The sequence below is a fragment of the Lissotriton helveticus genome, chromosome 3_1 (assembly GCF_964261635.1).
Source record: "Lissotriton helveticus chromosome 3_1, aLisHel1.1, whole genome shotgun sequence".
In the NCBI taxonomy this organism is placed as follows: Eukaryota; Metazoa; Chordata; class Amphibia; order Caudata; family Salamandridae; genus Lissotriton; species Lissotriton helveticus.
In genome coordinates, this window is record NC_136061.1 from 1,671,616,162 (window position 1) to 1,671,642,943 (window position 26,782).

Consider the following 26,782-nt stretch of genomic DNA (forward strand, 5'->3'; position numbering starts at 1 on the left):
AGGGTAATTTACCAAAACTGGCATTTGGTACAAAATCTGGACAAGATGCTGACTGAAGCTCCACCTTTTGCTTTTAAGAAAGATCGAAGTATCGCTAATCAGATAGTGCGAGCAGCATTACAAAAACCAAAAAAAGCAACCCTCTGTGACTACGTGGGCCTACCTCCAGTAAAAGTTCATCATAAATGCGGGACTTGCATTTGCTGCGAATCGACAATGGAGGGAGATATGTTTACACACAATGCAATTCACTGGAAACATGAGATGCTATCCAACTGTAGGTCTAAGTATGTTGTCTATGGGATCTTCTGCCCGTGCAAAACATTACACATAGCCAAGACTAACCAGGAAGTTCACCATAGGATTTCGCAGCATAAATCTAGAATTCGGAAGAATGTGCAAACAACTCCTCTAGTGAACCACTGGCATGCAAACACACATACAGAGAAAGATTGACTGTCATTTCGAAGGTTGAACAAGACTGTAGGGGTGGAGATCTAGACGCAAAATTAACAAAACGAGAAGCTATGCTGATAATTAGATTCAATACAGCTGTCGATGGGCTGAACGAACTTTCAGAGATTTAAAAACTATGAGTGGTTCATCTTTCAATTTAATTATCCTCTACTTGAAATTCACGCAGAGATCAGATTCGATTACAATGAGGGCACTAACACAGGTGGTATGACTAACTATTTGAAGGCATAAGGTGGGCAACACTCCCAAGAAGAGTCAGGCAATGTAATAAAATTGACTTGAGTAACAGAGCATTTCCCAGGGCATTACTCGGACCAAAACTCCCATAATTCCTGGGATTAGGACGTGACCACCCTGAAGTCCAAAGAAGCTTCTGTACGCACACACTGAGACATCAATTTTTCAAAGGATCAATACAGCCACAATTTGAATTTGAATGAGGTCATTGACATAGGTGCAAGGATCTCCAATATACATTCTAAGGCAACATGCAGACAACAACTTTAGGAAAATTAAATAGCACAACGAACCGGCTCAAACATTATGAACGTTTCCGATTGGGAAAGAACTCCGACTACAACTCCCAGAATTCCTGGGATCATGACGTCATCTCCCTGACGCTCTAAGAAGCATGTGTATGCTCATTCTGGAAAATCACTTCTGGCGAGAAGTAACAGAGAGACTCCCCCGTGAAACCATTCAAGACATTACTGGAGGTAAGAACGTAATTTGAAGTGAATTACTGTCACCCTTGACCTGGGACCAGACCATAAAATGACCAGACAGCCTAATTAAAAGTCAGCCATTACATGCTGCAACTAAGTTTGCATGTTTCCCTCTCCAGATTGCCGCTGAGCGCTTCCTCACAGCTTGTGCCTCCCATAATTGGTTTTAGAAGAAAACGAACATTGATACAGGTACATCAAGTTGCAAATGCGCCCCAATTTTGTAAATACACATAAACGACACATACCCAGTGATTAATTATATACATCTATCCCACAGATATGTAAAACATAATTTCCACCGGTATTCAGTCCGTCGCCATCCTCAGCGTGTTCCAAGTAGTAGTTTAGGATCTACATACTAATCTTTGACACCTAATGTCTGAGACACTTTCTGTTTTAAACTGAGTCAACAAGACTGTGACAGTATGATTATTATTTTTTCTGGAGTGACAGTAGAATTTTTTGTTTTTTGTTTTAAATGAACGACTGATTTTTGACCATTGGCGAAGGTAAAGGCTCCTTCACAGAGGAGGTGACTAGAGATAGGGGTCATCAAGGTCAATAACTAAGACAAGGATATCTCCTTTTCATGTTTTTCAGCTATTCTGGTCCTGATGAGAATCCCCACATCTGGATGGGTTCGAAACGCATAGACCACGGTGTTTAGGCCAATCAAAGAAAAAACTTGTATATGTCTGCAATTTAATTACATTTATTTTGTGGAATGCCTGTTCTGTTTTTTGTACTAAGTGTTTTTCTAGCGAATAATTTGGAAATCACTTTGGGTGGGTGTATGATTGGGTGTGAAGGGTGTAGTGATGGGTGTGCAGTGATGGATTGATAGAGTTGGTGAATTTGACAGAGTGATTGGGCTGTTGAGAGTGTGCACAAGTGAAGTTGGAATTAAAGTTGAGCAGTCTCTTTTATGAGCGTGATGGAGAAAGGGTGGTTAGATATACATGTTCATATATATTTTTTTTAATTCAAAGATGTTTGTATTGTTTTTTGGTGTTGAATCTTTAATGTAATTGTGTTAAACTTGGGATTAAATCCAACGGAAAAAGTGGTTGGTGTGACATTGTTTCTCTCAATGCACGGCATATAGAGTCTGAAGGTGGTAGCAGCACTGGCGTTTTCTTTGTTATTATAGTAGGTTTGGCTTTGCTGTTTAGGAACCAAACCATGTATTGGTCTCATGAACGAAAATAAGTGGATTTTGTTTCCTTTGTTTGGTTGCCAATTAAAAATAAAGCTGGGTGATATGACCAGTACCCGAAGGTATTGTCAATTATTTTTTAGAACAAAGGAGAGCTAACGAGAACTAAAGTTAGGGCTTGCAGCACTTGGTATGGTACAGTTATGAAATGCCATACCTCTGCAGAAATGATTCTCTACGATTGCTGCCATTATATTCTATAATTTTCTTTACATCTAAGCAGTGCCACCTCAAGTATATAAATGTATCACTAGACAGCATATGTAATAGAAATCAAGGCACTTTTGCTTTCAAGAAACAGCTTTTTTCTTCATGCACATAAAGAAATCTGATTCTTCAGTATTATATGTGAATAAGCACTTAGTATTGCTGAGTTATTGTAGGGGTGCTGTTTATTGAAATCATTAAGAATATTTTTTATAAAATGCCATTGACAGCATGACAGGTATTGTGTTGCAGCTCGTCATTCTTCCATTGGCGTTAAAATAAGGAATTAAATGAAACTGTATCAACTTTAAATATGACCTCACATCTTCATTCTGTTAATCTATAATGGCACTATGGTACATTTCATATATTTGTATGCAGCATAAAAAGAAAATGACTATAAAAAACGGCCCTTTTAATTGCCTATGCGATAGTCTATTTCACTAGCCTCAGGTCTTGTATAAAGCCTAATTCACAAAGCCAACATCTATAGTTTTAGTGGAAAAGTAGTTACTTATTTTTTTTCTTTAATAAAATTAAGGATTTTTTTTTTTGTAACGCTCTGTACATGCTGTCCAATGGCTGCCTCGAAGGTGATGTAGAAGGAGAAAGTAAGCCTTGTAAACAGAAGTGCGGAACCTTTCACAAAAGAATAAGAAATCTACACCTGGATATTAACATTCACATCTAGGTGTAGATTTCCTACTTTCTGGAATTCACAAACCCCTGTGAGAAGCCAAATGGAAAGCTGTTCCAGGCACCGGTTTCAATGTAGATTCATGTGGAAATCATATGATATTGTTTTTTTAGTTTTTAAGGAATTTATTCCCTTTGAACACACTTATCACTGGGAGTGAACTCTGAAGAGGGGGATTAGTTGTCCTGTAGAAATTTGTATTTTGTTTTGTTTATTTTTCCTCTATGTTGAAGATATTTTCCTCATCATATTTTGGTGTCAATCATAAACCTTCCCCGCAATAGGCCAAAGTAAATATACAATCAGCGGTGGCCGGTGCATGTAAGAGCATTTTGGAGCAAGGGGGAGTATAAATAGGATGACGAGGGAGAATAAAATCAAACAAGAGAAAAACACAACTTTTTCTCACCGCATCGCTGGCACACTGATGCGGCAAGCACAAAGTAAGTGTTTTTATTTTTTTATTTTATTCTCCCTCGTCGTCGTATGTAGACTTTCCCCTAACCCACCCCGTCACTCTTACCTACACCAGCTGCAGCTTTATAGAATCTTTCCGAGGCAAAAAAGGAGAATGATAGTAGATTGTGAAGGTCCATCAACATACCTGTTTGTGACCTAAATTGTGAACTTCCAAGGCTAGGCATGCCTTGGAATGTTCAGGAATGCCCTCAACCCATCTCTTAAGTAGTATTTAGTGGTTCAGACATCACCCACTCCTGTGACCTAAATCTCTGCATATGTAAAAGGTATTAACCTGCCAGGAATCCCTTTGTGAATTGCTTGCAGGAGTAACTGAGCTTGAGATGTTAACCTATGTTTATGGCCAAATTTAACTTTGTGATTTAAGGGTGCGGAGATTTTTGCACTGGTAGCTGAAATCTCCACACCAATAAAATTACTTATCCATGCCAGCAATTCCTTTTTGAATTCCTTATATTGATAATGCAGTTAAATTCAGATGAAAATGTAAGTTGATGGCGCATTTATCTTTGTGAAAAGGATTCTGTTAGCTCACTGTGTGGGCATCACTGCTACGCTTACCCTATTGGAAAATTGTTTCTTTCAAGTGGGAACAAATCAGTATAGTTTTGGAGGCATCTATGACACCTAGGGTCAGATTTGTCAAAGTGTTGCATTGTCGTTGTATCATGCTGGATAATGCAAGGGCAATGCAACAATAAAGTCAGAGTTACCTGCCACGCAAGGACACCTTGTATGGCCTTGCGCTGCTTGGTAAATCTGGAGTAACTCCAGGCAGCTCATGTCACTGCCTTGAGTCCCTTTGCTCCAAGTAGGCATTCAATGGTTGGAGTGTGGATGTCCCCATGCATCTACCCATGGATTTTGGCACATTCCCAGATTTATAACGAGAAGAGATTTTCTTGGAGGAATTAGCAATCAAATAACTCACACTCCACTACTATCACAACCAAATACTTCTCACTATCAGTATAACAAGGACCCAAGAGGCAATTACACACACTCTATTTTAATAAAATATATGGTAAAAAAACATTATACGATTATAGAAATCACCTTAATCCTAATATATATCAAAAATACTTTCCACAAATATTGTTAAAATCGTATATCAAGAGAGTCATCACAAGCAAGACATGCATATTTGTCATACAAATGCTAGTTAATTTGAAGGAATTACTTGCCTGAAATATCTAAAAACTCTTTTATGTAAAATAGTTTGTTGTTCCTCACATTTTAACAACAACAGGAGGGCGTTGACGCGTTTCGGTGGATAAACAGTTGAAATCCACCTTCTGCAGGACAAAAACAATTGTTATCTCTCTAGTCAGGTATATAGTATTCACCTGCATAAATAACTGTTCCCTCACGACCTCAAGTAACCTTTCGGATTTTTGTTATTTTGGTCTCTGATTGCTCAGATAAATATTCTCAATCTTTTGTGGTGTATTTATTGTGCTAATGTGTGTGTGTGTGTATACATGTATATATTCTAATGTAAGCCTGACTGCTTTCTGCCATGCTAACAGAGGGTGAGCACAATTTTTCTTTTAGTGTGTATCAGGCTTACCCTGACTAGAGTGGTGGTCTCTGCCTGGAATTGGTGCCTATTCCAGCCAGCCTGTATACCCATTTGTATCAGTTCTGACCTTAGCCCTATGTAAATCCATATTTCCCCAAGCATGCATAAGCATGTAAAAGGCATCAAAGAAAATATTTATTTTTTGTAAAGAGTGTAATTTATCAGCAGGTGAATGTACATCTGAAATATGGAGTGAAAAGTTAAAATGATTATTAAAATATGTGAATAAGTGCTGTGGACCTTTGTTTTTGTACAGTTGCTGTAGCCGCGAGGCACTTATGCATGCTTGGGGAAATATGGATTTCTCATAAAACTATGCTTATTTGTGTAGTAGATATTTGTTTTAAAACCCTGTTGGTGTGTTGATTTTTGGATTATATTTGGGCATGGTGGTAAATCAAGTGCCCTATGAAAAATAGTTTATCAAAGTAAATAATTCCATGTGAATAAATTCATTAATTTGATTATTTATTGTTTTATATCTTTGTAAATATCAGCATTTGGACAATTTTAAAATGGGACTTGTAAGGCAGAATTATTAATCCATCAGGTGAGAAACCTTAGGTTATCTAAGAATAGTACTCTGTTACTTTTGCAATAGTGAAGTTGTGTGTATACCAGTCTTTCTGCCAAACACTATAATCTAGATGCCCTCTATATTGCCCATCTATGGTTCACTGCTTTCTTAAAAAGTGTTAACCATTCATAGGCAACCAAAATATACTCAAAACTCAAACACTAAGTAAGCAAGGGCAAAGATGGAGACCGTAAGGTGTAATCTGTATCTGTCTATAGCTTTCAATCCATTAAAGGTTTTTTGGGTCTTGCTATAACTTTGCTCAAAGAAGAGAGCAGAAAATATTGTTTAATGTAACAGTGCATCAGCTTTAATTGAATTGCCTCACAAAGGCGATCCTCAAGTATATTGTCACTTGGGTGGATTTCTAAAGTCCTCCCTAAGATAGTTTGCATTGCGGAAGGTTAGCATCTTGACAAAATCACAAAGCACTGCTGATAAATGCTCCTTTAGTATAAAGCAGTGGGTGACTCCGGTCTTAATGATGATGTTTAGAAAGATGAATAGGTGGGGGCGTGGCTTGCGCACTCAGCAAGATGGCAGGCGTTTGCTGAGCTCAGTTGTTTTATTGAGCTTCAGAGGAGAATTAGGGCTGCCACTTGTCCTCATTCCGAGTCTTAAAGCCTGAACAAGCATTCTGATGCATGGCGGCACACATTGGTGACAAGGGGTGAGATCCCCACTCACTTTTTGGATGTTTTACATCGCATTTTCATCTTCCTGATGAGTGCGCCCGCCATTTTGTGTGTGTGGCGGTTGCACTGTTGGAATAATGCACCTTTCTGAGTGAACTGATGGCGGTGAGTTGTGTCGCTCCAGTCATTAAGGCACTGAGTATTCTTGTGCATCCTTAAGTTTTAGTCATGTCTGGTGGACGTAATACTACTGAACATTAACCTGATAAGTATATATGATTGTCCACTGAGGCAAACAAACTTGCATGTGATATCTGTGTGTGAGGGGAAGCTTTTAAAGGACTCTTCTCTATGCCTTGCATTGTGTTCAGGCTGCGCTAATCCTGTGCCTCATTAATATATTACCTTCTACGCCATTCCTTTGGTCTGTATTGAAGCAGAATATGCCTACCCTTCATAAATGCCTTGTGTTTGAGAGGATGTAAACAGATTTCTGTACTTTGTGAGGTGTTTCTTTCATCAGTTTCTTCATAACTTGGATTTTATTTGCAATACCTCCACTCTCTATTCTGTACCACAATATAATTCTGCTATTTTTAACTGCATTGACTCATTCATTTTCATTGGGTCTAAAGCATTTATATATCCTAGCAGAACTCTGTTCCTATGAGAATATATGTTTATGGGAAGGATCTCTACTTATAAAGGACCTCCTCACTGACAAATACAGTTTATCAAGATGGCTAGTGAAGAACTCTCTCTGGCAAAGACATCTTTATCTGTAACCAAACCGAAAAGTGCCAAAAATGATTCTCCATCTCTGGTCCAGTCATTCTCTTTGCACTCCATTTTAGATGAACTTCATGCACTGAAACGTTTTATGAATACCACTAATGAAACGCTCCGACTGATTGAGGACCGATGGATCAACATGGAAGGTAAAATTTCCAAATTGGAGCAAGAAATTTATAAGCTTAAACTTCATTCAGAGGACTTAGAAAACCGCAATAGAAGGAACAATCTTCGGCTGTATTAACTGCCTGAAAATGTTGAGGGTCCTGATCTCCTCTCTTTTTTGAAGAAATTTCTATCGGACCTTCTCGACCTTCTGTCTTTAACTCCTTGTAACATTCAACATGCTCATCACCTTGGTCGTCCTCAACCTCACTCCAACAAACCACGTGGTTTTATTATGCTTTTCCTAGAATTTACTAACCTAATGCATGTAATATAAGTTGCCAGAGAAAAATGCTGTCTTGTCTGGTCTGGACATAACATCTCTCAAATGCTACTAATGCCAGGAGCAAATAAATTCTAGCTCTACGCCCGCAGTTAAGATCTATGGATATTTGGATATTTGCTATGGCATCCTGCATCCTTGTCTTTGCAAGATTGCTCATGAGGGTGTCTCCTGGTCTTTCCATGAATCATCTCAACTAAAACAGTTTTTGCATTCTATAACTAGAATACCTAAGGACACAAACGCTCAATGTTCTTAAATTATTCAATCTGTTAATTCTTCATAATCGGTTATCTCCTGTTGGAGTTTTTTGATCTTTACATCTTCACCATGTATTCTGCGGCCTATGTATCTTATAATATTTCAACACTTTTATTTCATTATCTTCCTCAGCTCCATTCTCTCTTGCTTGTTGTTCTTGAGCGCTAACATGTCCGATTCTGTTTTTCTTCTCTTTACATCTAAGATCTGGCTTGTTGTCCTTGATCTGTCCCTGTTTATCTTTCTATTTTTTGCTTTCTTTCCATCTTTACTTTCTATGTATATTCTCTCTCTTTCTCCTCCTCTTTACCTGTTACCCTTCCCCTTTTTTATCATCTCTATAAGTAAACGTTTTACTTGTTGACTTACGTATTCATTAATGTTAGTATGGTCCCTGATCTTTATGACTTGTATTTTCTGTCTTTTTTATTGTTTTTGCAGTTTGTCTCCAATTTGATTATTCCTCTATTCCTTAAACATTATCATGTTTAATGTTGCATTGTGGAATGTCCATGGTCTGCGGCATCCTGTCAAGCATCAAAATGTACGTTCTCATTTAATTGTAAGATTTCTTTTTTAAAGGAAACCCACTGTAATGATGTTGAATCTCTTAAACTCAAACATCAGTGGGTGGGTCAAGTTGTTATCATTCCAGCTGTTAACTGTACAGGTGGCGTTGCCACTCTGTGTCATAAGTCTTTCAAATTACAAATTGTATCTACTGAAATGGATATTAATGGATGATGGGTAATACTTCATGCCACGGTCTATAATAAACCTGTCACCTTTTTTTAATAGATATGGACCGGTTAAACCTGACCCAGATTTTTGGCACAATATTAAACTAAAGTTATCCTCAATCACTAATCCCAATATTATTGTTGCTGGAGACTTTAATAATTGGCTTGACCCCTTTTCTGATAGAAAATCAGACTGTAAATTCAAACCTGATAAAACTCCTAAAGCATTTCAATCTGCTATTGCTTCTCGTCCACTCTAGTCTGCTTGGAAAATTAGCAATCCTGAGTGTTATGAACTCACATTCTTTTCCAATGTTCACCATACTATGTCTTGCATTGATTATGTATTGGCTTCTAAAACCTTGTTACCCTCGCTTCAATCTGCTGAGATTGGCTCTATTTTTTTTTTCTGACCACGACCTGGTCTCAGGTTCTTTTGATTTATCCCTTGCCACTTCCAAACACAATAGGTGGAGATTTAACTTCTCCCTATTACTGGATCAAACTTTTATTTTAAAGGCTACTTCCTTTATACAGGAGTATTTTCAGTTTAATAAACCAAGTGACACCTCTATGCATAACAACTGGGATGCCTTCAAAACCTCGTTTCAGGCTTTTGTCATCGCCTATACTGCTAGAAAGAAAAAGTTATTAAACTCCAAATACATCTCTTTCCTCATTCTTATTAAAACCCTTAAACGCTCTTATTACACTTCCAAATCTCCTGTCCGCCTCTGTAATCTAATTAAGGCTAAATCTGACCTGAATAAATTGGCCTCAACTGATGCTTGTGATACTGTTCTTAAGATAAAATCCAAATACCATGGGGACAAAACAAAGCGGGTGGAATGCTGGCTAAATATTTAAAAGTCAAATCAGAAAGGAAAGCCATTAGACCTATTCGTAATATCCCTACCAACACTTTATTACATCCTGACTCATATATTGTTAAGGCATTTCAATCTTATTGCCACTCACTGCATATGGAAGACACCCATACCTCTCTAACAGATACACAATCATTTTTTTATGTTCTCCCTTCTCCCTTATCGGTTCCAGATGCCATGTCTCTTTTGGAAAAAGATATAACTCTCCAGGAGACATTGGATGCAATTAAAACCTTAAAAAGTGCTAAAACCCCTGATCCTGATGGTTTTTCTATTGAACTTATTCCTTCCTTTTCATCTATTTTTGTGCCATATTTACTTGAGCACTTTTCCCCCTTTATATTAAACTCCAAACCTGAAGGCTCCTTTCTCGAAGATGTTATATTAAGTCTCCCTAAACCCAATAAGGATCTCACCCTTTGTCAAAATTATCGCCCAATCTCTTTAATCAACGACAATTGCAAAATCTTTGCAAAAATTCTCGCTTCCAGATTGGAAGGGGTTATTCCCCTCCTTATTAAACCTGATCAATCTGGTTTTTTTAAAGGAAGACTTTCCTCAGATAATGCTAGGATGCTCTCCAATATTTTTATGTTAGGGAAAAACTCTCCAATGGTTTGTTTTCTGCCTCAAATTTCTTTCACTTATCTAATTGTTATACTCCGATATCTGTGCATGTGTGTTTGTCAATGGGTTCTTATCTCCTTAGTTTAACTTACACAGAGGTAAACGGCAAGGATGTCCCCTTTCTCCTCATTCATTTCTTTTATGTCTTGAACTCTTTCTTGAGCGCATTCGCCATAATCCTTTGCTTACTGGTTCTCTCTTTAATTCCAATGAAATGAAATGATCTGCAGATGATATCTTAATTTACCTTTCAAAACTTTCAACATTTTTACTTCTTTTTTACAGGCGATTGACTAATATTCGAAAGTATCTGGATACAAAATAAATTACTCTAAAACTGAGGTTTTACCCTTAAACCCTTTATGTTACCAATTCACGTTTTCTGATATTAACTTTAAATGGTGTCCCTCAAAGATTAAATACCTTGGTGTATGGTTTTCCTCTACCAGTCCCCAAACTCTAACCCATTATTTTACTGCTTTAAAACTTAAGATTCAAAACTTACTCTCCTCATGGTCCCCCTACACTTGTCCTGGTGGGACACTATTAAAATGATGATTGTGCCGCTTATTCTATTTCTGCTCTCTATGTTACGTTTCAAAATTCACAATTATTATTTTAATCAAATAAATTCCATTTGTACTAAATTTCTCTGGAATCATAAACCTGCTCGTATTGCTTTAACTAAATTAATTAAACCAAAGAATGAAGGGGATGTATGATTTCCGAATTTGAAGCTATACCATAATCCTTTTCTAATTAGATAAGTATTTGCACTTGACAGAAAATACCATGATGCTCCGATACGTAGTTGGATTAAGTTTGAACAATCTTTATTGCATGACATTTCTTTTTATGACATCTGTTTTATGACCAATTGCACTTTCATATCTAAATACCCTATTTAAAAATACTCCCAACACTTGCTACATTCGCTGTTTATGGATGGGTCTAACTTTCACCAAGCCTTTCTTGCCTCATCTATTTGGTGCAACAAATTTATCAGATTTCGCCACAAATCTTTTTACTTCAAACACTGGAAAGAGAAGAATACTATATACGTACACCAACTTGTATCTCATAATTCAGTTTTGCCTTTTGATGCATTACAAGATCACTATGGCCTAACCTCTTCCTGTTCCTCTCAATACTATCAACTGTCACAGGCACTTTAGTAATTTCTTTCACCAAAAACGTTCCTATTATCGACACTCCATTTATTCCATTAACTCCCTACACAATATCTCTTTCAACTCCAATCCTAAAGCCTCCCTTATTTACAAACTTATATCTAGTTTTATCTCTGACAGACCATAATCCAATATTTAACTAGCTTGGGAACTAGACCTATCCATCACCCTTTTTCCTCAAAAATGGGACAAACTATGGCAGAAAGTTTGTTCCACCTCCATAGCTGCTAACATTACTCTATCTTTATTTTTTCTGTACAATAGAGGTGTTAGATCACCAATGTGTCTACACAAAATTAATCCATCTTCCTCCTCCTTTTTTCTTCTCCCACTCTAACAAAAATTTAGATAGATTATTTATTTGCTAGGTATCCTAATCTTATCCACTTTTTTGTTGTTACATAAGGTTGTATTTTTTACTCTCTTCTATCTTTATTATGTATTATCACTTCCATTTATTGTACATTTTGCAATGTTTTCTTCATCCCTTATGATAACTATGTTCCTGATACCTGTTTATTATTCAATAAATATTATTTAAAAGAAAGAACGGTGAATAGGTGCCCCAAAGCGTGCAGAATAGAAGGGCAGTGCCACTTGGACTCTGTGTATTACAGAGGCTTGTGGTCACCAGACTACAGTGGTTTTGCATCTTTGTGATGCATCCCTGTACCCTGGTTCATCCTTAAAATGCACTGTGGTCTGGTGGATTATGGTCTCTAAAGTGCACTGCGCTATAGTGGTTTGATGAATTTAGGAGCAGATTTACAAAGAAGTATAAATATGTAACATAGCACAGAAGGTAAAGTTATTGTGGTGTGTTGCTCTGGGAGAGAGAGGAGCGCAGAAACAATTTCACTAAATATGGCCTGCTGCTGCTATCTTCCCCTGAGTTGGCACTCTTTAAAGCAGCCTTGTGTCTTGCACATACCTTTGCAGCACAGTGCAAAGGGGAGTGTGTGCTGTCCAGCATAGGTATCGCACCAGAAGGGTACCCTTCTAGTGCAAAATTCTAGGCTTAAACATTTTTGTAAAATTGGACACATTGGATGTGTGGTGTAGAGTACAGCATACGTGTTGTTTCAAATATTAGTAGAAATATTAAAATATTTGCTTGACTTTTCACCTACCTCAAAGATACCTTTTTTTTTTTACACAAAACGTTTTGCGTTGGAACGCCCATGTTCCACTTTTGGAAATCCCTCTTGGCATAGTGTAATGCTTAGAAGTGCAAAGCACTATTTTTGCTACAAAAAGGGCGACCCAGTTATGCACAGGAAAGTAAATACTTTATTAAGAATTTGCAACACATACCGTAGCACCACGTAACGTTACTGAGATAAATCTGCCCCTTCTAGTGCAATGGTGTGGGCTCGAGTCCTAAGGATGCAGCTTAGCAGTATTGGTTCAGTCCCTAAGGCACACTGAAGGCATGCCAGATGTTTTTGAAGACTCCCAGTCACCCAACTCAAAGCATCTGCTAGTGTAAGCCATGCCAGATCCCTTGTTATTAATAAACAGAGCAGGTTTGCTTCCTTAAAATCTATAAATAAATCTACAAATAAAAGTTGCAGGTTGAACTCAAGACCCTGAAAATGCATGAACCCTGCACAATTATGACCTCAGTCCCCTTGTCCCTCAAGTGAAGTCAAGGAGTAGGTCTCCCATTGATCGGCTGCTGTGTAGTTTGCTTGTGTGCCTGCAATGTGTAGAATCAGTTGAGAGATGTCATCATAAACCAGTTGTAAGCTACTGGGCACATTTTCCTGTATAGCCAGATACAGCAAATTCCAATAATCCAAACAGTAGAAGGAGATTAATCACAGTGATGTGTAAATGAGGTTCAAAAAAGGAAATAATTATTTTTAAGCACTTGACCCTGAAAGCAATCATTGGCAACGTTTCATTCATGCCACCATTAAATTAAAGGTAGCACACTAAAAAGTGATGTGCATAATGGTTAAATGAATCCTGCACATCAGTAATTATTCTGAGCTGTATTCCTGTCATTGTTCTTTTTCCCACCATGCCATGCCAGGCAAGAATAAGCCATATGAAAACCAGACTTGTTCCTGGTCCAATAGGACCAGTCCAGCCCAAACTGCCAGGCAAGGCCCTCCCTGAACACAAACACAAGCAACCACAGACCGTTTTCCTCTTAAATGGGGACAGTTTGAGTCTTGTGGCGCAGTGAGAATGTGACCCAAGGCTGGGCATACCCCTCGCACTTAGGCCATTGTACTGTGGAGGACCAAGTCTGACTTGCACATGGGTGGATCCAGACTGAGGTGGTATGATGGGCGAAACTCGATGAAGTGGGAGGCGGCCCTGTGTAATGACCGGTGGATGAGATTAATTCAAGCCATCACTTTTTTGTATACACAAGTATATCAAATTATTTACTCATGGTCAGAGAACAATGTTGATGCATAGGGACTATTACAGTCCACTTCAGTGCAGGCAAAGCTTCCACCTAAAATCTCGAGTCACCACCACCCCCACCGCAATGAAACACTAACTGGCAGAGAAGAAAACGAAAATTAGTAAATTAAAACAAGGAAATCCAGCAAATATACTTAAAATACCAAAACAAATACTGAGCGAATCCATGATTTAGGACTACCATAAATATAGTAGGTCACAGGACACACAAATACAGTGACAGTTATGTCTGAATAACGTTTTATTGTGGCATTGTAAATTCAGAACGATTTGGCCCATCCTCCTCCATTGAGGTACAACTACCAGTGACATCTATAACACTAGGCGACAGAAATACTCCAGATTTAGGGGCATATTATCAAGAATGGAGTTAAAAATGATCACAGGTTAAGTGGCAGAATACTGCTGCAAAGGCAGCGATAATGGGATTCATAATATGCCCTTGAAAATTCCAATAGAAGTCCATGTTCTGGTGTGAACATAGGCTTCTATTGGAATTCTCCAGGGCATATTATCAAGAATGGCGTTAAAAATTATCGCCGGTTTAGCGGCAGAAAACTGCCGCTAAGGTGGTGATAAAGGGCTTGATAATATGCCCTTGAGAATTCAACTAGAAGTCCATGTTCTGGTGTGAACATGGGCTTCTTTTGGAATTCTCCAGGGCATAATATCAAGAATGGCGTTAAAAATTATCACAGGTTTAGCGGCAGGGTGGTGATAATGGGCTTGATAATATGCCCTTGAGAATTCAACTAGAAGTCCATGTTCTGGTGTGAACATGGACTACTATTGGAATTCTCCAGGGCATATTATCAAGCCCATTATCACCGCTTTAGCTGCAGTTTTCTGCCGTTAAACCGGCGATAATTTTAACGCCGTCCTTGATTAATATGCCCCTTTGTGATTTCAGGTAAAAATTTTGAAATGTTTTGCTTGTGTTTCACCCACTGATTTGGGGTTCTTTGAGCAGCAGAAATCTCCAGGTGAACACCACATTTCATAATCCTGGTGCGGTTTATAACTAATTTTTCCAGGCCCACTGGGATTTCCAGGGGCACTTGCAATAAGGTTCTTAGTATTCAGAAACTGAGACACAGAGAATCCTTAGTAATCCGGATAGAAACATTTTGACTCGCATGATTAACTTATATCTGTGTCTGGCAATCGGTGAAAACACTGTGGAACATTGAATTGTGCTGCGAGTTGTTAACGGGGAAAGACAATTATTATTCATGTAGCAAACTACCAACTAATAATAGAAACCACTTAGCTCTCTTAGAAATGTGGTGATCATGTGAGAGTCAACGGCAAAACAGAGTGGCAGGAAGCACTGAATGAAATGTGGCACCTTTGAAGAAAACATAGGGGCATATTACCAAGGGGGTTTATCTCCGCTTTTTTGGCTTTAAAAGCCAAGAAAGCGGAGATAAAATTATCTCCCTATTACCTAGCTGTCGCTAACAACAGTTAGCGACAGCTAGTAGGAGATAGCGACCATCTTGGGCCCCACTTTGCATGTCAGTGATATTTATCACTAATGACATGCAAAGTGGGCGTGCCAAGATGTTAGCGACTGGAAACAGTCGCTAACATCGCTATCTCCTATTACCGACTTTTGGAGATATTCGCGAAAAGCGCGAATATCTCCAAAAGCTAACACCTGCCCAGAGCAGTTCTTAGCCATGTTATCCAATGGGAGGTGGATAACATGGCTAAGAGCATTAGCTCAGTAATGCATGAATATCGCGGACTTTTCAGTGATATTCATGCATTGCGGCCGTTTTTTATCGCATTTGCGATAAACCTTGGTAATACCAAGGTTTATCTGCGATAAAAATCGCCGCAGCTCAGCGGTAATTTTTTGTCTCTAACCAAGCAATACCGATAATTATCGCTATTGCTTGGTAATATGCCCCATAATTGCATAATGAATATGTGCAGATCTAGGACTGGGATTCTGCATTGCTGAAGAACTTGAAGCTCTTGTCGTTGCAGCTGGACTCCAAAGGCAAGGTCGGGTAGACATCTTTCAGGAATTAATTTATACGTGAAGTAACCAAACCTATCGGTGTTGCACTCCAGACTGTGGAGCATTGAGGCACAGGCCACTGTTTCTTAAATAAACACCCTCGTCCATCCTGTGCCATACGAAGATAGACACGAGTGGTCTTCAGTGATTAAGTATCATATAAGTAAACCAACTGATGAGGGGATACCGCCTGACTGGAGCTGAGTTCTGGAAGACATCAGGTAGCACTGCTGGTGCTGTGTGTGTCTGTTGCATGGATGGGCACCTACAGGGTTTTCATTTTTGGATGGCATTGAAATCAAACTGAAATGAGCAGATAAGCATAGCAATAATATATTCCTAAAACAGTTCACCGTGATCTCTCTGAGAAGAAGCATTTAATGGAGATTATTGTGTATTTGCTTCTCTGCTCTACTCCAACAGCGATACGCAAATGGAGGCGCTACATGATTGTGCATTTATATACTGTTTTTCTACTTGTATCATTTGGTATTTACAACGGAAATTCCTTCTTACCATTAAATTAACTATGTTGACTGACTTGAGCATGTGTTTGCCCCACCGGATGACAATCATGGCATGGGCAGGTACTCTGATCTATGTGGAGAAGTGTGGCTCACTGGTTAGAGGAGGCAGACCTGGAAGCAGAGGTCAACCCGGGACCAGGGTTCAATTCCCGGCTCGGCGGGGTCTTGAGTCCTAAAAATATCCATGGACTCGACAATTCTCGCTCCGGTGCCTACTCGATTCACGGGTTCACACTCTGCGACTCTGGGCAATAGCTTGCTTAATCTCCACAACGGCCCCTTGCGGCGGGATGCCTGGCTTTCACCTTGTGGATACCCTGCCGGGGTTATCTCACAGGGGAATACCAGGACGGGTTCCCTAAGCAAGCGCTTAGAAACCGCTCGGTGATTTGCGCTATATAAATTCCTGTACATTTACATTATTGTGTATTTGCTTCTCTGCTCTACTCCAACAGCGATACGCAAATGGAGGCGCTACATGATTGTGCATTTATATACTGTTTTTCTACTTGTATCATTTGGTATTTACAACGGAAATTCCTTCTTACCATTAAATTAACTATGTTGACTGACTTGAGCATGTGTTTGCCCCACCGGATGACAATCATGGCATGGGCAGGTACTCTGATCTATGTGCAGTGAGCGTTGAGCATATACTGCTTCTTGAATAATACAGATAATTTCAATCCCACAAATGATTTCCTCCTCCTTAGGTTCCGGTGTTTTTTTAGACAAGGCAATTGTCTTGCGTTGTTTTGCAGGAATTCTTTTGTTACATCTTTATTATTCGCGAAGTAGTATTATTTTGTACTCTGAGGGTGCAACAGCCAACACTTGTTTTGCCCTAGGCGGTCAATAAGACCAGAGATTTCTCAAGGCTTTTTGATTATTCAGGAGATCAAAGATCAGTTTCCTTCTGATACAATGTATCGATCCTCAATCAGAATATATTAAAAGCTGAAATGTGGCAGTGGGGTAACTCTCCCGGGTCAATCTCTCGTTCTGAACGTCGTTCCAAACGTTGTGGTCTGAGAGTAGACTTGGCAAGCTCACTGCCTCCCCACCCCACCCCTCCTCTTGAATTTGCTGGTTTACTCCTGGGTAGAGGTCCTACAAGCTCCTAGTATTCCCCGTTAGCCCTTACTAGAAATGACAATGCTATCCCAGCTAGCCCTGTAGCTACTGTCCTCCAACCAAAAATGCTCTCCTAGAACGTCGCTGGGTTATCTAACGAAAAGGATGATGATGGCTGGGCTGCACTGGTTTCGAGTCATGATTTGATATTTTTACAAAAGGCTACAGAAGCCATAAGTGTGAATGGGTTTATTGTCCACATGGTCCCAGCAACTCCTTTCCCTTCTAGTTGCGACAAGGGAGGACTGATGGCTTATTTTAAAGTTACTGTGGAGCGCAAAAATTGCCCCATCTGCATTGGGAGTCCTGCAGTACTAGCATTACTTTTTTGACATGGCCCTGTGACATTCATATGGTTTTTATTAATTTTGTATAATGGGTACTTTGGTGCGGATGCATGTATCAATATAAACACACTCTTTTACTTCATCTAGAGTCTGGGCATTGAATTAGCTCACTTGAATACAGGGTTTCATGTTGGTGTTGGTGAAGACTTTAATATCAAAATTGCTCACACGTCTCAGAAATATGAACCACCTATCCTTCATAAAGTTTGTAATAGGGATGTACCTCAGCATGGGGACCAGAAAGTCAAGGTTATTTTAAACTTGGTTAAAACATTTGACCTTTGTAACACCTGTGATGCTGTTGACCCCCCCAACCCCTGAATGCAACCTATATTAGGGGGGATTATGGGTCAATTATTGATTATATCTTGGTGTCTGGGACCCTAATGGAGAATTTCCGAAGGGGAGGCACCATTGTAACTGCTCTGAGTGACCACAGTCCTTTGTGGTTGGGTTTAGACCTCCATAAAGGGATAGGTAGGGCTTGGGGCAGACCTGTGTCATACCTAACTGTGAAGTCAGAGGGTCATCACCTAACTTGGGTGCTGTGATGAATAACCTGTGTGCCAATCACATTCACATATTATTTAGCTGTCTACCCACCCTGGTTGATTCCTGGCCTGATGTTGTTTTGCACAATTGGGGCTAGCCATCAGTAATCTCCTTATGAAGCCAATCAGATCTGTCAGACCACGGGCAAAGTGGTTTGACTCCTCCTGCAGGAAGGTCTCTGCCAATCTGCTCAATGCATTGAGGGAGTACCCTAAAGACAGCCATAAGATCCAAGTGCTTAGAGCTGAGCATTAAGGGACCCTGCGTAGGAGGCACAAGGAGCTAAAAATTGCGTATTGGGGCATACTGGTGCAGTCTTGTAGAATGAAGGATGCCAAGACATTCTAGAAGATAGTTAAGGTGATAGATAGTAATTTTCCTGTTGCAGAATGTTCAAATGATGTTATGAATATATTAGCCTAAAGTGTCTAACCAATATGCAGTTACAGCTTATTATTTACGTGCTGCAACCCACTGAGCTATTTTCGTGATATGCAAGCTTCAACTTCTTTTAAAGAGAGAGAGGCTTGTCTATGGCAGACAGACTTCTGATGCTGACATTTGCTCTGCAGCTCCAATGTCTCATGGTAGAGTTTTCCCCTCTCCCTTATGAGCAGAAAATCCCTGTTTCAGCATTTCTTGCCTTGAGTTAGTTTTGCAGAAATGTTTCCATGCCGTGGAGAAGCAGAGCCTCGGCTCTGTGGCCTTGAGGGGAGATAACAGTGTTGCCTTCGCAGGTGCAGATGCCTCATGTATGAGTTCATTGTTCACCATTTCGCTAGTTCTGTAATTTTCCAGTCTGGGCGTGTCTTTACCCGGCCATGTTATGTTATAATGTAATGTCATGATAGGATGAGTCAGTCCTCTCGGTGCACTCCCTGGGGTGTAGACCTGATGGGGCCCATCTGCAGATGAATATTATGTCCTAATAGATATATTTCTAATTCTTCTCCACTGCCTGGCTGGCTTATTATATGATAATGATAGATGAGTGAGGTAAGTCGCTCAGGTGGATTTGAGCCACGCTTATCAGATGGCGCCCAAACAGGGACTCCGCGATAAGGATCTTTCTCACCCGTAAGTGGGTAGCAGAAGGCCGGGGACCCTCTGGTCGGCATGGTGGATCTGGGTACCCACTTTGATGCCGAGCTTGGTTCTTGCAGCGCTGCCCCACCCTGCTGATTGGGAGAGGTCCCGGTTCATGATCCTGCGCCAGGGTCCGGAAGGCGGAACTTTGGAGCTGACCATGTTGGTCCCAGCAGCCGGCGGTGGAGAACGGTGGATGTCGGTTCTGCGAGCAGAAGGTGAGTGGTCCGACTGTTGATTGAGGGACCTGGGATGCTCTATGAGACCGGTGTGTCTCTGAGACCGGTGTGTCTCTGGTGATTGGAGGAGCCGGTGTGCTCCTGGGGCTAGTGTGCTCCGGGGAACTCAGAGTGAAAGTGGCGCTCTGACAGACTACTGGTGATTGGATGGATGTCTGTTTTAGAGCATTCGACCGGGTGGTAATGAGACTGGAGTGTGGCTCATCACGGTTAAATACTGGGAAAGGACCCAAACCCCTAGTGTGAGTGGTTTGATGGAAGAGTCCCAGATCTTCCGGGGTAAAGTGCGCAATGGTCTGTAGTGCCGCCCGGGTGGCGGATGTGTCCTCCAACCTCAGAACAGTTAGTGTACTGTTCGGTCTGCGGTAGGGTCCAGGTTCCCCAGGACTTGGTCGACGGGCCTTGTCCCATTATGGTAACACGTGTTTGGCAAGGACTCAATGCATAGGACGTGCGTGTGCGTGTGTGGTTGTGTGTGGAGATAGTTGCTTGGTTCTTTTGTGTCTGGGTATTTGTGGGTTCTTTGGCGGTATCTGATTGAGTGAGTTTGGTGATGTTTGATTGAGTGTGCAAGAAGCCGCATTTCAGTAAGTTGCGATGTTTTGGGTGTTGCTGCAGTTCAACTGATGTCAGATTGGCCGAGCGCCAACCCGCTCCTGTAGAAGACTGTTTGAATTTTGAGATGTATGTGAATATGGATTTATCCCGATTTTGTTTAATATTTTTGATGCAGCTAAGATAGATTACTTGCAGGAGAGATTGTCTGCTAGGCACAGCTGTCAGAGCATGTTTGATTCCCTAAGGTTGTGGCAGAAAAAGGTTCAGCAAAGACAGATAAAAGGATAGCCCAGAATATGGACAGATCAAAAGTTTAGTTTTAAAAGAAGACAAAATGTCTACATTTAAAGTTGCTTTTAATGGCTCAGTGAGCCAATGTGAGCAGTAATTAAGAGGATGAGGTATGTATTTCATGTAATATGTTTGATTTGGTTATAATTGGTTTGGTTTGAGAGCAGTCTGTGGGCTGCCTTTTGTTTGTGTAAATGTTTGTTTAAATGAAGTGAGTGCGTCTTATTGCATGAGTTAGATTGTCTGGTCCTTGTGAGCTACCTGAGATGGTTGTGCCTGACTATCAGTGTGTTTTTCATGTAGTTTAAAAGTGCATGTAGGGCTGTGCTCTATGGAAAAGAATTTAGTTTCTTTCATCCCCTTAATTTGTGAACAGTAGAAGATGAAGAAAAAAGGATTTGATTACCAGTAATTAGTATGTATATTAATAGAATGTAAGAAGAGTGTAAAGTTAGAAAGAAGAAAAAAAAAGAAAGAAATGTATTTGTCAAAATAGTGTTAATTATTGTATGTTAGAAAGATTTAGGAAGGATTATTGGCTTTGTCAGCGCCAGAACGAGAAGGGCAGAGCGCGAGGCAGATTTTGGCCTTGGTGGAGGGCCAGAAAGGCTGGAAGGCTGGCTAGCAGCCCAGAATTCTTAGCTCTTGGAAGATTGTAAGAGTGAAATGCATTTCTGAACGGCAAAAGTGGGCCTCAAAAGGGGGTGGAGAGCAGGAGTTGTTTAGTTAGTTTTAAACATGACCTGTTGAGTGGATGTATTTCAGTCCACAATAAAGAAAAAAAAGGTTGTAGAGATCTGGGCTGGTAAGGTTTAGAATAACAGTGTGTGAATTTTTATTCCGTTCTGGAAGATTATGTAGAATGGAAATATAGATGCTTGCAGACGTAGAGCAGAGCAGGTGTGACCTTGGTGTTATCAGCACCATTCCAATGGGTTCGCAGAGTACAGGCAGCAGATTGTGAGGGGGGGCTAGGAGGCTCAGCTTTTGGCAGAGATACACAGTTGGAGCCATGTGAATTGTGAATTGGAGCGAGTCTGCATAATTATGAGTGCAAACTGCTGCTGGTTTAGACTAAAGTATAATACAGTTGTTCAGAACACATGTGATTTAGTATTAGTAACAAAATTATGAATACCTTTCAACAGGTTATTCCATTTGGACATAGAGAATTACACTTTAAAATGGTCTAGTCTGAGAAAAGAGGGATTGTTTTGAGAAAAATTAATTTACTAAATATGTTAGTGAGTGTTTCAGATGCAATAGTTTAAGCACGTGTTACTCCTCTTGTTTGAATTGTATTCAGTCAGTGGTTGATTTGTGTGCAGTTTAATGGCAGAAAGAAAAAAAAGAGATTTATTGGTTGTCTGTTGTGTCCCTTTTTGTTGTTGATTTTTTTTGTTTCACTGTTGGACCATGTCATAGTATAAAAGTTTTCTATTTCAATAATTATTGAGTTGGGGGGTCTCTGATTGGCCTACAGATTAGTGACTTTGCTAGTGGATCCTTAGTGGAGAGTACTGATCATGCGAGGGTAGGTACAGAATATTGATTGTGTTGCTCATAGGAGTGGCCTGGTGGGAATGTATATATGTGTGTAATGTATATATGTGTGTAACAGTATTTGTATGCAGTTTGTCCATGGAACACCATTCAAGTGGGCCCAGTGCCCCACCCGCTGAGTGGAGATGCAAAGCGCGTGTTTTGTGCAAATGTCTGCTAGTGTGCACTGGAGTATTTAGTATGTTCTGGAGGTGAGAATACACCTTTGGCAACAGGATTAAATGTGGTGAGATGGCGCCCTTTTTCTTTAAAGATGTGACAGTAAATGTATATATTTTTCCCTTTTTGATGCTACATTAAATGTCATTACAAGATTGTCATGTGATTTTCAATGCTGCTAAATGTTTTATCTTCTTGACTAACGGTTAAAAGAGGTTAGGACTGCTTCTTGTCTAAGACAGCAGACAGGGTTTTCAGAACGGAAAGTGAACAGTTACTATATATTGGGTGATGATAGGTAATATAGATGAACTGGTGTGAATGAGCTCCAAGAATAGGTTTTAAGGTAAGTATTTGTAGAAGGTATTTTTACTAAATGGTTGCCTTTTTGTCCAATATTTTGTGTGTTGTTGTTTTTTTTTTGTTTGTTTTTGTTTTTGTGGTTTGATTTGTTTCGTTTCAGTGCAATGGGAAATATTTTTATCTGTGTGTTGCGGTGAGTATTGATGCAGCTTTGTGCTAGACAGATTAAGTGTGCACTGACACCGCATGATGCATGACATGCATGAGAAAAATATAGTCCTTTGAGTAACTAATATTGTGTTTTCCTTTTGTGGCCTTTGTGTTTGGTATATATATTGTTGCGTATTATTTTATGTTATACACATGTACCTATATTGTGTGTTTTATGTTTTCTTTGGCTTATAGTGCATTGCTTGTTCTGTTCTGCATGGTAGGTATGCTGATTGATCTTAATCCTGACAAATTAAGCAGGTCAGCATGCTGGGTTTTGGGCCGCAGGCTCACTGTGCATGAAATGCATGGCATCATGTTGTGTGTCACAGCTCATTTGCATGTGTTACTGTGATTTGTCTATGCTTTCTGTGCTTAGCACAGCAAGTATACCTGCTGCCTTGGTATGCTTGTTTTTATTTTATGTATGTTTCTGTTTTGTATTGTTTTGACAATTCTATTATTGATACTAGAACAAGCTCCTCTGTGGGGAATTTGTTCTGGTCCCTAAATTTCACAGACAACACTTCAGCAGTGTATGTCTATTTGGTTAAATGGTAGAGAAGAAAAATACAAGAGTTCTACGGTGTACTCATGGTGTTGTGTCACAAGCCTGACCATTACCTAAGTCATTTTTGTTCTTTTATAGATTTTCCTTTTGCCGCCCTTTCCCTAATGAATGTCGCATAGTGCCTAGTTATGGGGGACTTTAGCTGTGTCCCAGTCCCATTTCCTTTTCCTTACTCCTTTTCCTTAGTTACATTGTACTACATATTAAAAGGCACAGACATCATTTTATGGCAATGACATTTGTACATGTGCTAAATGATGTTCTAGCCCTCTCAAAAGTGCTATGTATCTCCTAGAATTTTGTTTATGCTCAGTGCTACACCCCTTGATGGTGTTGACTGAAGTGAAATATGTTTCAGATTTCCTTCTGTCAAAATGGGGGAGGGGGCCAGCTCCCCGCTGGAGCTGGCTCCCCGCTAGCTCTCCTATAAATTAAAACTAGGTAACATGTATATTGCTCCCTCCTGTCCTGCTTTGATCTAAAAGGGGAATTAGATGTGGGTAGTTTTGTTCTACAAGTGTTGGGTGATCTAAAAGGGGAATTAGATGTGGGTAGTTTTGTTTTACAAGTGTTGGATAATAACACCATTATTGTAGTCTTGCAAGTACATTGCTAGTTCTTTATTAGCTAGTCTGTGGAAATAAACTGATAGTCTTTATTAGAGGATTATTTTAATTGGATAGGGATGAAAGGGATGAAAGGACTTGTAGCCCCAGACTAGTGTTTCCTTATTTGACCTTTGAAGGGAACAGCCCAGACTAGTGTTTCCTTATTTGACCTTTGAAGGGAACAATAGGTTGGTACTTTTTTGTTGTTGTTGTTTTGCTTCACATTCCTAGGTAACAACATCATTATTGTGCAGCACTAAGTAAAGCTGTACAAGTCTCTTATCAGTTAGCCTGTATAGTTGAGCTGATATTCCCTATTAGAGCTGATGAACAGGTTTTCCCCTAAATAAAAAGTTACACGGTCTAAATAGTGAGAAAGGTGAAAGATGCTTGTGTGATCCTCAGCAAAATATTTTTAGAAATTAAAGATTTGTAGAAGTTAGTTTCCTGCTGCATCTATAATATGTGAGCATGGTCATGAGCAAAAATATAAGTTGTTTTGAGTAAGAAAAAGAATATTAGAAGTGTTTGAAGTTTTGCACAACAGTAAAGGTTCACAAAGTAGACGCTGTGTGCTCGCTATAGGAAGAGCGGTTTGAACGTCCCTTTTTGCTGTTTCTCAAGTGCAAATGCGGGAATGCAACATGTCTGTTTTGTTTTATTTTTTCTCTTCTCTTAGAATTCAGCAAATGCATACGTCTGTCCACAGGTAATACAGCGAAAAGTCAGATATGTAATGTATTAACTATTGTCAGTGCACAAATTTATTAGAGCGATATGAAAGCACAGAATAGACCTCATTTGGTTTCTTTGAAATTGAATTTCATTCATATGCCTTTTCTAAAGATCTTCGTTTCCTTCATCAGCAGGTAGCAGACACACTGAAGCCGCAACTGGAGGGGCCTGGACATACCATCCAACCCAGGGACTGGGTTGTTGTCAGAAGATATCAACGGAAGTCTTGCTTGGAGCCGAGGTGAAGTGAGCCGAGGCAGGTGCTGCTTGCCACCCGAACCGCACTCAGGATCCAGGGCCATAAGTCGTGGACCAACGTAAGCCATGTAAAGAGGTCCTGCTTCTGTTGCCCTATGATGAGTGGGTGAGAAAGGGCGTCGCTAAGTCGGATAAAAGAGCGAAGAGGCCAGTTCTGATTGCAAGTGGTGAGGCCTCTCCCGATCACAGTGAGCAAACATCAGCAAATAAGCCCGCTGCCATTGAGCCCCCCATTCTGTTCACAGATCCAGAGGTACAAGGGACCACTGAATATAATCTGCGGCCCAGAAACAAGAAGAAGGAGAACAGAGCACCGGAAGAAGGGCTGAGTTAGGGACTTAGAAGATAACTGTGCTGAAGAATAGTTAAGTGGTAGGGATGGACTGCTGGTAAGAGCCCTGGTGCACTGTCGAGACATTGTCAAATGGGACAATAGGATTGTGCCTGGGCCCAGATTAAGTGCTCCTCTGAGTCATGAAGCTGTGCGGCTCCGTCGTGGGAGTTAGGGAATGAATAATAGGAGTCTGCCTGTGAGGCTCTAACGGACACAGGGAGAAGATCCCTTGAAGGGAGAAGATCCCCTCTGGTTGGCCTCAGTGTGAACTGTTTTTCCCCTAGTTTACTTTGGACTTTTAGCTAGGAAAATGAGTCCCTTTGAATGTTCCTATTCCCCAGGAGGAGCAGCCTTTGCGGCTCCTTGTCCAGATGTCCCTGGTCTCATTTGGTTCTCATGGTCTACAAATTTAATATTGTGTTCGTTTGTATCCTAACTGTTGCTTTCATATTTCTCTTTAGAGAATTAGTTTCTTGTTGCTTGGCGCATACCCTCATGGGTGTTATTCCAACGCCACCTGAGAATGTCATTGGTACCCACGAAGAGGAGCACTGGGAAGTTTATTAGGATGATGTAGTATTCAAATGTTGCACCTGACACATGTTATTTATTGAACAGCAAATTATTGGGTGTGTGGGTCATTGCCTTCATACACACACAGGGGTGGGAAATTGCTGCTTGTATTCTTGCCCTATGGAAGTAGCTGTGAGGGTTAGTATACTCTGAGTAGTTTAGTGAAAAACATTTCTCAGCTCGATAAAGATCTACTTCGTGGATGTTAGATATAGGTCCTCGCTGATAATGCAAGTGAGCCCTCAGTATATAATTCAATAGGGTGTTCTCCCTGATAGTGACAGTTTGATTTTATTTGCATTAATTCATGCTCATGACTTAAACTGTGATGTAAGTAGTCCGATCATGACATAGTGTTATAGAGAAATGGTACCCCGAGAACATATGCTTAGATTAGTTAAAAAGGAGGGTGCCTCACACCCAGAGAATAATTACTGTCTTAGTAGGTATTGTAGGGGTTGTTCTTTTACTTGTTGCCTGTGCATTTCCTGCCCTATAGTATGCTGCACTACTTCTGTGATCATGCTCATCCTAGTATTTCATTTCCCGATACCAGATATCTTTTTTGATGATATACTATTGGTTATTGTGTTTTTTTCTGGTTTCCCTTTGATTGATGAGTGATGCCTTTAGAATTGTAAAGACCTTACCTTTAAGCAATAAAGGCTGCACTTATGTTAGCCAAAATAGGCTAAAAGGAGGGTATGATAGATAGTAAA